Genomic DNA, 12,245 nt, shown 5'->3' with positions numbered 1-12,245 from the left:
TTGTGCTGATTGTTCTTGATTTCTGGCTGTGTGAATGTTCTGATTTCTGGCTGTGTGAATGTTCTGATTTCTGGCTCTATGAGTGTTGTTTTGTTTTTGTTTTAAGGCCCTATTTTGTGCTCAGTTTTCATTTTGTAGAAAATTGTTTGAGGTATATAAGAATTAAGAAGGAAGATTATCCCAACAGCTACTCTGTTGATTGATTCTAGTCCCCCACAAGCTTGAAGAGAGGAACCCTTCATCATTGGTTTGTTTATGGCATTGCATAATGCATATTATTGTAGTTTATTTGTTTATTCATTGAACTTCCACAAAATCAGTTGTTTATGATCCCCTTTTGTCCAGAATAAATAATTCTTGAGTCCTTGCTTAGCTTTATGTCAGGTGGATTATGTGCTGTTAAGTTGTACAAGCATAAAAGTTCTCCTTGAATATAGTATATGCAGTCTAATTCTGATTTGGTATAATTATACCACAAAGCTATAATTATACCACAAAGCTATACCAAAAGAACTGGATTGGTAGGAAAATCTTTATCAAAAGCTATAATTATATTTTAGGATATATATTTAAAATTTATATATTATTTTATTCTAAAACGGTTTTTCCGGTTAGACCACGGTTGGACCGGTTGAACCAGTAAACCAGTGAACCAGTGACTAAAGCGGTTTGATGACCGGTCCGGTTCTCCGAACCTTGGTTTACTCTCTAGTCACTCAGTGTTTATTGGGTCAATCACTCTATTCTTCTTTTTATCCTTACTTTCTATAGCTTTGTTCTTCATCTAACCAATCAACAATTATAGAATACAGTCATACAAAAATCATGAAGTCTTTTTCAAGGTTGTAATGGGGCCAAGGTAAAGGTAATGGTATATGTATAAGGCTAAGTGAGCTAATAAGTGAATCCTTGATTAGTCTAAAATCTCACCTAACATACATATTTTTTAATTCAAAGCTTCTTAACCTATTTGCCCAAATTTTTCTCACTTTGTATTGCAAGCTCATTAACTTAAATTTTATCCCATGTGCATTGATTCTTTTTATTCTGCAATTGGGGAATGTTTGTATCCCTTTATTTAAATACTGAAAATAAACTTTTTTTTAATGCACATGGTAATTCAATTGTTTTGATTTCACATGAGCATGCTTTCCCAAATTTTTATTTTGAAATATCTTTATTCTTTTCAACTTTCCTACTTGTTTCTATCATCCATGTTCCCATAAAGTTCTCCACACTTAAACAATACACAATTTCTATCTTAAGCTAACCAAGTTTTCAACTTGGGATTTTTTATTTTGTTTTTCTGCTTAAGGCTAGTAATGTGGTTTATATAACAAGAGGGGTTTAAAAGCTCAAAGGGGCTAACAAGGGTGATGTAAAAGGTAGGCTTATTTGGGATAAGTGAGCTTAAACAAGTAATGGCCTCAATCATCTCTTAGTATGTATCTATACTCTATAGTTGGACATATAGATTAAAACAAAGTAAAGAACATCAGAATAAAAGTAAGGGCGAAACACACAGGAATAAAAATTATGGTTTGAATGTAACCATACAATTAAGCTCAAAACTCACAGGCTGTGTGTTCTCTAGCTCAAAAATCATATATCAGTTATACATGTCATGCAAGTAGAAATTAAGAGTTCCCATTATTCTCAATGTAATAATTTTTGGGTGGCTTTAAAGTTTTAGTGTTCCTCCTTGATGAAATGTTGTTAACTAACTAACATGTTATGTTCTATATACAAGGTGTGTGGATTGTTCTTATTCTGTTAAAGTCTCTAGTTTACTTCCTTTTTATTTTCAATTTAAACCAAACTATCATATGCTAAAAGGGGTAAACTATACTAATTAATCCACATATTCTATAACTAATAAGTTTAGAATTGCAAACTAAACTAAATGGCTAAAATATGAAATAAAGTGAAAAATGCAGAAAATAGAGTAAAAACACATAAAAAGAACAATGTATAAGTACTTGAAAGATAAAAATAAAAATAAATAAAAATAAAGATAAAAATACAGAAAAATAACCAAAATAAAATAAAAGAGTCTGTAGTGGTTCACCAAAAAATGCGCTAGAGATGGCGACCTCCCCACACTTAAAGTAAAGCATCGTCCTTGATGCTCACTCAAGCTGGGTGTGAAGGAGTGTCATCATTGGAAGGATGGGCTGCGGGAGTCTTGGTAGTGGCCTGAGGATCTGCAGACTGGATGAGCGTAGGAGGATCTGTCTGCTGGAGAGGAGGCTCTGACTGGATAGGAATCTCTGGATCTGCGACCTGAATCTGCTGTGGCGCAGCCTGCTCTGGTCCTGCCTGTGCAGCCTGGGTGGGGGTCTCCTCCTCGTGAGCATCCTCCTCCACCTCAGATGTATCAGAAGGGGTGTCAGGCTCGGAGGGGATGTCGCCGCTGGAACGGATCATCAACTTGACGTGCTCATAGCGTCGCTTATTGCGATGCTCCATACGGTCCAAGCGGGCGAAGAGGCGATGCACCAAATGGTAAATAGGCTCATTAGCAGCTGGAGGTGCAGTGGGTAGGGCAGGTGCAGCCGTGGAAGAAGATGGGGCAGCTGAAGGTGTGGCTGTCTCATCAGAAGCAGGAAGGAATGAAGGTCTGTAGCCTAAAGCCAGAAAGTTCCTGCTGTGAGGAATGATCTTCTTGCAGTCTGCAGCAGGTGGCTTTTCATCAGCATCCTCCCAAGGCACGTCAGCTCGACGGCTTAGCTGGATGACCAGGTAAGGGAAAGGGAGGGTGCTTCTGACATGGACCCTGGCCATATAGTGCCAGATGAAACGTGGCAGATACATGTCCTTACCCTCCATCACACACCAGAAGAGGGTAATCATAGTAGTAGGCAGCTCCGTCTCATGAGTGCTCGGCATAATAAAGTTACTCAGGATCTGGTGCCAGAGCCGAGCCTCATCATTCAAGTATATCCGCTTGATTCCTTTAGGCATGGTGGTGTTCTTACCCATGACCCATGGGATAGTAGGGTCAAGGGCTATCCTCTCCTTGATAGCGTCCCAGTCAAATCTCAGAAAGCGCATGTCCTCTTCAGCCTTTTGGTAACCGTCAAGCTGATCTGACTTAGGCTGAAGGCGCAGAATATCCTCAATGGCCTCTTCAGTGACCAGTATCTGTTTCCCTCTGAGGTGCATTGCATCCAGGGAAGTCTTGAAATAATTATAGTAAAACTCTCTTACCCAGGAAGCATTGACCTCAGTCAAATTTCTCTCCAAGAAGAACCATGATGAGCGGATAATTTATACGCTTTTTGGCATTATTTTTAGTATGTTTTTAGTATATTTTAGTTAGTTTTTATTATGTTTTTATTAGTTTTTAAATAAAAATCACATTTCTAGACTTTACTTTGAGTTTGTGTATTTTTCTGTGATTTCAGGTATTTTCTGGCTGAAATTGAGGGACCTGAGCAAAATCTGATTCAGAGGCTGAAAAAGTACTACAGATGCTGTTGGATTCTGACCTCCCTGCACTCGAAGTGGATTTTATGGAGCTACAAAAGCCCAATTGGCGCGCTCTCAATTGCGTTGGAAAGTAGACATCCTGGGCTTTCCAGAAATATATAATAGTTCATACTTTGCCTAAGATTTGATGGCCCAAACTGGCGTTCCAAGTCAGCTTAAGAATTCTGGCGTCAAAATGCCAGAACTGGCACAAAAGCTGGAGTTAAACGCCCAAACTGGCACAAAAGCTGGCGTCTAACTCCAAGAAAAGTCTCTATACATGGAAGCTTCAATGCTCAGCCCAAGCACATACCAAGTGGGCCCAGAAGAAGATTTTTGCATTAATTACTTATTTCTGTAACCCTAGGCTACTAGTTTTCTATAAATAGGACCTTTTGCTATTGTATTTTGATACTTTTGATAGACCTTTTCACGTTTGGGGGCTGGCCTCACGGCCATGCCTAGACCTTGTTCTTATGTATTTTCAACGGTGGAGTTTCTACACACCATAGATTAAGGTGTGGAGCTCTGCTGTTCTTCATGAATTAATGCAAAGTACTATTGTTTTTCTATTCAACTCAAGTCTATTTCTTCTCCAAGATATTCATTCGCACCCAAGAACATGATGAATGTGATGATTATGTGACACTCATCACCATTCTCACCTATGAACGCGTGCCTGACAACCACTTCCGTTCTACATGCAAACGAGCTTGAATGTGTATCTCTTGGGTTTCTAATCTAAGATTAGAACCTTTGTGGTATAGGCTAGAATTATTGGCGGTCATTCCTGAGATCCGGAACGTCTAAACCTTGTCTGTGGTATTCTGAGTAGGATCTGGGAAGGGATGACTGTGACGAGCTTCAAACTCGCGGGTGCTGGGCGTGTGACAGACGCAAAAGGATCAATGAATCCTATTCCAACATGATCGAGAACCGACAGATGATTAGCCGTGCGGTGACAGCGTGCGTAGAACATTTTCACTTAGAGGACGGGAAGTAGCCATTGACAACGGTGATGCCCAACATAAATCTTGCCATGGAAAGGAGTATGAATGATTGGAAGAAGGCAATGGGAAAGCAGAGGTTCAGGAGGAACAAAGCATCTTCATACGCTTATCTGAAATTCTCACAAATGAATTACATAAGAATCTCTATCTTTATTTTATGTTTTATTCATCTTTTAATTATCAATCCTCCATAACCATTTAAATCTACCTGATTGAGATTTACAAGAAGACCATAGCTTGCTTCAAGCCGATAGTCTCCGTGGGATCGACCCTTACTCACGTAAGGTATTACTTGGACGACCCAGTGCACTTGCTGGTTAGTTGTGCGGAATTGTGACAAAGTGTGATTCACATTTGAGAGCTCCAAGTCTTTGGTGCCATTGTTGATGATCACAATTTCGGGCACCAAGTTTTTGGCGCCGTTGCCGGGGATTGTTCGAGTTTGGATAACTGACGGTTCATCTTGTTGCTTAGATTAGGTAATTTTATTTTATGTTTAAGCTTTTTACTTTTTATTTTCGAAAAAAAAAATTTTCAAAAATACAAAAATATTTCTATTCTGTTCTTCTGAGTTTTTAAGAATGAATTCTAGAGTTTCATGATGATTTGTTGAAGTCTGGCAGGCTGTGAAGCCATGTCTAATCTTTTGGACCGAGGTTTCAACTTATCATCACAAGAGCTTGATGATTTCTATCAATCTTGCTGTTGAAAGTAATGATTTGCTAAAGCTTGGCTGGCCATTGGCCATGTCTAGTGTTTTGGACCGGAGCTTCCACTGAAAGCTTGGCTGGCTAGTATGCCATGTCTAATTCCTGGACCGGAGTCTTAGACTAACATTGCAATGATTCCTGGAATTCTTATTAAAATTTTTGAATCCCTTTATTTTCTTCTCCACACAAGTTTCGAAAAAAATCACAAAAAAATTTTAAAACCATAAAAATAAAAAATATTTTATGTTTCTTGTTTGAGTCTAGTATCAATTTTTAAGTTTGGTGTCAATTGCATGTTTTTACTCTTCTTGCATTTTTTGAATAGATGCATTATGTTTTTCATTGATCTTCAAGTTGTTCTTGATGATTTCAGTGCTCTGATCTTTAATTTCTCTTATTTTGTGTCTTTTGTTGTTTCTTATATGCATTTTCAAATTGCTATAGTCCTTAGTATACAAACTTCTAAGTTTGGTGTCTTGCATGCATTGTTTATTTGATCTTAGTTGCATTCTTTTTATTATTGTTTCTCATCATTTAAAAATTTAAAAATATTTTTTAAATTGTGTCTTTTCAAGTCAATAACACAGAAAATTGAAAATTCAGAACATTCAGCAGAGGAATTAAACAGAAAAAGCTGGGCGTTCAAAACGCCCAGTGAAGAAGGAAAACTGGCGTTTAAATGCCAGCCAGGGTACCTGGCTGGGCGTTTAACGCCCAAAAAGGTAGCATTTTGGGCGTTAAACACCAGAATGGATGCCATTCTGGGCGTTTAACGCCAGGATGACACTAGAGGGAAGATTTTGTTTTTAATCCAAATTTTTTTCAAATCTTCATAATTTTTCAAAATCAAATCTTTTTCAAATCATATCTTTTCAATCATATCTCTTCAAAATCAATTTCTTTTCATTTTTTTATTTTTTTACTATTTTCGAAAATCCTTGCTACAATTAGTAATTTAATTCAAAATTTTCAAGTTGTTACTTGCCTATTAAGGAAGGATCAAATTTTAAATTTTAGAATCATATCTTTTAATTTCTTGTTAGTCAAGTAATCAACTTTAATTTTAAAACTTTCTATTTTTAATTTGATTTTCAATCATATCTTCTCAATCATATCTTTTCAATCACATCTTTTTCAAAATTAATTTTCAATCATATCTTTTTGATTTCTAATTTCAAAATCTTTTTTAAAAATCACTTAATTTCTTTCCCAATATTAGTTTTCGAAAATCATCAATCAAATTTTCAAAATTTCTTTTAATTATTTCAAAATCTTTTACTTTAATCTCGAAAATTCTTCCCCTCTTCTCACATCCTTCTATTTAAGGGACTAACACTCCTCCCCAAGGTGCAATTCAAACTCTATCCTTCTTGATAAGTTCGAATTCTCTTCTATCTACCTTCTCCTTCTATTCTTCTTTTCCTCTGACACCTCAAGGAATCTCTATACTGTAACATAGAGGATTTCATACTTTCTTGTTCTCTTCTCTTTCATATGAGCAAGAGCAAAGACAAAGGCATCCTTGTTAAAGCTGATCCTGAACCTGAAAGGACCTTGAAGAGAAAGCTAAGAGAAGCTAAAGCACAACTCTCTCTAGAGGGACTAACAGAGCTCTTCAAGGAGGAAGAAGCCATGGCAGCCAAAAACAACAATGCCAACAATGCAAGGAAGGTGCTTGGTGACTTTACTGCACCTACTCCCGACTTCTATGGGAGAAGCATCTCAATCCCTGCCATTGGAGCAAACAACTTTGAGCTTAAGCCTCAATTAGTTTTTCTAATGCAACAGAATTGCAAGTTTCATGGACTTCCATTGGAAGATCCTCATCAGTTCTTAGCTGAATTCTTGCAAATCTGTGACACTGTCAAGACCAATGGGGTTGATCCCGAGGTCTACAAGCTTATGCTTTTTCCCTTTGCTGTAAGAGACAGAGCTAGAACATGGTTGGATTCACAACCTAAAGAAAGCCTGAACTCTTGGGAAAAGCTAGTCAATGCCTTCTTGGCAAAGTTCTTTCCACCTCAAAAATTGAGCAAGCTTAGAGTGGAAGTCCAAACCTTCAGACAGAAGGAAGGAGAATCCCTCTATGAAGCTTGGGAAAGATACAAGCAATTGATCAGAAGGTGTCCTTCTGACATGCTTTCAGAATAGAGCATCATAGGTATCTTCTATGATGATCTGTCTGAACTGTCCAAAATGTCATTGGACAGCTCTGCTGGAGGATCTCTTCATCTGAAGAAGACGCCTGCAGAAACTCAGGAACTCATTGAAATGGTTGTAAATAACCAATTCATGTACACCTCTGAGAGGAATCCTGTGAATAATGGGACGAATCAGAAGAAAGGAGTTCTTGAGATTGATACTCTAAATGCCATACTAGCTCAGAACAAAATATTGACTCAACAAGTCAATATGATTTCTCAGAGTCTGTCTGGAATGCAAGCAGCAACAGGCAGTACCAAAGAAGCTTCATCTGAAGAAGAAGCTTATGATCCTGAGAACCCAGCAATGGAAGAGGTGAATTACATGGGAGATTCCTATGGAAACACCTATAATCCTTCATGGAGAAATCATCCAAATCTTTCATGGAAAGATCAACAGAAGCCTCAACAAGGCTTCAACAACAATAATGGTGAAAGAAATAGGTTTAGCAATGGCAAACCTTTTTCATCATCTTCTCAGCAACAGACAGAGAATTCTAAGCAGAGCCACTCTGAATTAGCAACTGTAGTATCTGATCTAATCAAAACCACTCAAAGTTTCATGACTGAAACAAGGTCCTCCATTAGAAATTTGGAGGCACAAGTGGGTCAGCTAAGTAAGAAAGTTACTGAACTCCCTCCTAGTGCTCTTCCAAGCAATACAGAAGAGAATCCAAAAGGAGAGTGCAAGGCCATCACCATAGCCCACACGGCCGAACCTGGAGAGGAGGAAGAGGCCATGATCTCCACTGAGGAAGACCTCAATGGATGTCCACTAGCCTCTATGGAATTCCCTGATGAGAAACCATGGGAATTTGAGGCTCACACTGAGACCATAGAGATTCTATTGAATCTACTTCTGCCATTCATGAGCTATGATGAGTATTCTTCCTTTGAAGAGGATGAAGATGTTACTGAAGAGCAAGTTGCTAAGTACCTTGGAGCAATCATGAAGCTAAACGCCAAGTTATTTGGTAATGAGACTTGGGAGAATGAACCTCCATTGCTCACTAAAGAACTGGATGACTTGACTAGGCAGAAATTACCTCTAAAGAGACAAGATCCTGGAAAGTTCTCAATACCTTGTACCATAGGCACCATAACCTTTGAGAAGGCTCTGTGTGACCTAGGGTCAAGCATAAACCTCATGCCTCTCTCTGTAATGGAGAAGCTAGGGATCATTGAGGTACAAGCTGCAAGAATCTCACTGGAGATGGCAGACAATTCAAAGAAACAGGCGTTTAGACTTGTAGAGGATGTCTTGGTAAAGGTTGAAGGCCACTACATCCCTGCTGATTTCATAATCCTAGAGACTGGGAAGTGTATAGATGAATCCATCATCCTGGGCAGACCCTTCCTAGCCACAGCAAAAGCTGTAATTGATGTTGACAGAGGAGACTTGATCATTCAAGTGAATGAAGACTCCCTTGTGTTTAAAGCTTAAGGATATCCCTCTGTAACCATGGAGAGGAAGCATGAAGAGCTTCTCTCAATACAGAGACAAACAGATCCCCCACAGTCAAACTCTAAGTTTGGTGTTGGGAGGCCACAACCAAACTTCAAGTTTGGTGTTGAACCCCTGATAAACCACTATTTCATGGTTTATATTGTGTTTAATTGTGTGGTTTTATCATGATCTTTACCCACTTATTCATTAAATAAGCATGCATTTATAATTCCTTCCTAAAGTTATTGTATGATTGAAAACTTGCTTCCTAGGGACTTTAATTATGTATTTTTATTTCTCCTTTATTCCATTCGATGCCATGATATGTGTGTTAAGTGTTTCAGGCTTTATAGGGCATGAATGAGTTAGAGATTGGAAAGGAAGCTTGCAAAAATGAAAGGAACACAAGAAATTAAGGAGATGACCAGCGAGAAGCGACGCGGCCGCATGGATGACGCGACCGCGCGAAAGAGTGGAAATCGCAGTGACGCGGCCGCATGGACGACGCGACCGCGTGGCATGGAATAGCACGAGTGACGCGGCCGTATGGACGACGCGTCCGCGTGACATGCGCGATCTGCATAATCTGCAGAATCGCTGGGGGCGATTTCGGGCCTTATTTTGACCCAGTTTTCGGCCCAGAAAAGCATACTAGAGCCAGAGAACATGCAGAAACCAAAAACAACATTCATTCTGCATAGTTTTAAGTTTCCTCTCCTCTAGTTTTTAGGATTTGTTATTTTCATTGTTTTTGCATTGGAATATTGAGAAGAGTTATTGCCTCATCAAGACTTCGACACTCTAGTTCGTTCTCTTTACTTGTCTCTTACTCTTCCATGTTCCTTAATTTACTTAATTTTACTATTGGATTATTTAGCATTTATTAATACAAGAATTACTTTTATTTTTAATTAATCTTTTGATCATTATTTATCATGTCTTTCTTTAATTCCTTTTCTTATGTTATGAATTTTACATTTACAATGAGCGAGTAGTTCCCTAACTTGATGGGGAGTTGATTGAAAGAAACCCTTGAAGTTGGGATGCTCAAGAGAAAGATTATAGTTGGGTTTATTGTTGGATTGCTCTCTAGTCACTAACACCAATCCTCCCAAGAGCGGATTGGAACTTGTGGATAGAAATAGCATTCCAACTTGTTTAACTTTCCCTTACTTATTGAGGGACAACTAAACAGAATAACGCCAATTATCAATTAATCTTGAGAGTACTGCAACAAGAATAGGGCTTCCAACTAATCAACTCCCAGTCAAGGCCCTTATTTAAATTTATATAAATTCTCTAATTTAATTTCTGCCGTTCAACTCAAACCTTTTTGAAAACATCTGATTAATAAAATAGCACACTTTTCTGCAACTCGTTGGGAGACGACCTGGGACTCATACTCCCAGTATTTTGATTTTAATTTCTGTGACACCCTTTTTAAATTGATAAAGCGGATTTCTGGTTGGTTGAGAACTATACTTGCAACGCATATTTTATAATCATTCTTAACTCGCCAATTTCCGCCCGCATCAATTTTTGGCGCCGTTGCCGAGGAGTTGCAATAGAGTGCTAAAGTTATTAATTAGAATTTATTTATTTACATTTTATTTTATTTTGCTACTATGAGCTGCTTGTTTCTTTCGTTAGATGACGTGTTCACTTCCTGATCCAAGCTTGCCAGTATTCGATCCTGAGATTGAAAGAACTATTTCACGAATAAGGCAAGCTCGGCATCGGTTAGTCCTCCCTGAGGGAGGATCTGAAACGCCACTTGAGAAAAAAACCAGCTCCCGTTCTACTGATTCGGTTGGTTTACGTACAGGTAACATGGCAGCAGCCAGAAGAGTTACTATCCAGGAGGAAGGAGCCCCTGATTTTACAATGCAACCGTTTCAAGCGCATCACCCAGCGGTGGCTACAAACTTTGAAATAAAGACCGCACTACTTAATTTGATGCCCAAGTTTCATGGCTTACCTGCTCAAGAGCCTATCAAGCACCTGAGAGATTTTCAGGCAGCCTGTTCTACTGTCAGGCGTGATAGTGCAAATGAAACTTCAATTCTGCTGAAAGTCTTCCTGTTTTCTCTTGAGGGAAAGGCAAGAGAGTGGTACTATACTCAACCCACAGCAACTGTATCCAACTGGGATACACTGAGAAGAGAATTCTTGGAAAAGTTCTTTCCAGCTGAAGTTACTGATAAACTGAGGAAAGATATTTCCATGATTGTTCAGGATGATTTTGAAACTCTCTATGAGTATTGGGAGCGCTTCAATAATATTCTGGAAGCTTGCCCCCACCATATGATTGACAAAATAGTGTTACTCGGTTATGTCACACAAGGCATGATGCCCCAAGATAAGACCACATTGGAAAGTGCTAGCAATGGGTCTATGAAAAAATACAAGACCACTGATGAGGCATGGCAATTGATCAGTGACTTAGCTGAATCTACTAGGAATCACAGGCAGAAACAAGGCCGCTCAAAAGACGTTGCAGAAGTATCCTCTAGCAGAGAGACTACTGCTCTAACTCAGAGTATCTGTGAAATGACCAACTTGTTGAAGCAGATGCAATTGAATCAACAACAAGTTCAGCAAGCTCAACCTTCTCCACCACAAAAAAACCAACAGTTAGTCCCACAGAGAGTTTGCAGAATCTGCGCTGATTATAGCCACTATACTGATGAATGTCCGCAGCTCCAGCAGGAAGACAACACCGTGGCAGCCACACATAACTTCTATGACCGCCCCAACCAAGGGTACAATCAAGGTGGCAATCACAACCACGGATGGCAAGACAATTCTAACCAGAATTGGAGGGACAACAACAACAACAGAGGAGGCAGAGATAATCAGGGAAATCAGAGGTGGAATAACAACAACAACAGGCAGCAGAATCAGAATCAGCCTTACAGAGCACCTCACCTAAGGCAATCCCAAGGACCACAGAATACCCTACAGCAAACCTCTCAATTTACCTATCCTTCTTCATCTGCTAATGATGACTTACTACAATCTATGGATCGGAGACAGCAGACCATGGAAAATAACATTAATGCCACTCTAAATGGTCTGACCGTTACTTTGCAAGCTCTTGTCTCCCAGATTGGATCAATGACCAACTCCAATAACCAACCTTCGAGCTCCAGTAGAATTCCCTCTCAACCATTACCCAATCCCAAGGGTGGTATTAATGCCATCACCCTAAGGTCCGGAACCACACTGCAGGAGAGGAACCAGGAGGAGCCAAGCCCACCAGAACACACCTCAGCTGAAGAGGTAGTGAAAATAGAAGATGTTGAAGAGGAAGAGGACATACAGGACATAGCTGAAGAAGAAGAAGTGCAACCACGAGAGGAAGCACTAAAAGGCGCAGACACTGCAGAAGACACCTCTCCTATTC

At 39.2% G+C, this 12,245-nt stretch overlaps 2 non-coding genes and 1 pseudogene across 2 annotated transcripts; 1 reads left to right on the top strand and 2 right to left on the bottom strand.

Annotated features, from left to right (window-relative positions):
- Positions 1 to 7,225: 7,225 nt before the first annotated feature.
- On the bottom strand, positions 7,226 to 7,333 carry LOC148579317 (small nucleolar RNA R71). Its single transcript, XR_015899155.1, has one exon. It is a non-coding gene; the product is annotated as a small nucleolar RNA R71 (small nucleolar RNA).
- Positions 7,328 to 9,028, top strand: LOC148579316 (uncharacterized; annotated as a pseudogene).
- A 2,013-nt stretch (positions 9,029 to 11,041) lies between these two features.
- LOC148579315 (small nucleolar RNA R71) lies at positions 11,042 to 11,149 on the bottom strand. Its single transcript, XR_015899604.1, has one exon. It is a non-coding gene; the product is annotated as a small nucleolar RNA R71 (small nucleolar RNA).
- Between the last annotated feature and the right edge of the window lie 1,096 nt (positions 11,150 to 12,245).

Source organism: Arachis ipaensis, chromosome B10, assembly GCF_059453495.1.
Source record: "Arachis ipaensis isolate K30076 ecotype BB chromosome B10, ASM5945349v1, whole genome shotgun sequence".
Classification (NCBI taxonomy): domain Eukaryota; kingdom Viridiplantae; phylum Streptophyta; class Magnoliopsida; order Fabales; family Fabaceae; genus Arachis; species Arachis ipaensis.
This window is presented reverse-complemented; position numbering and strand designations above follow the sequence as displayed.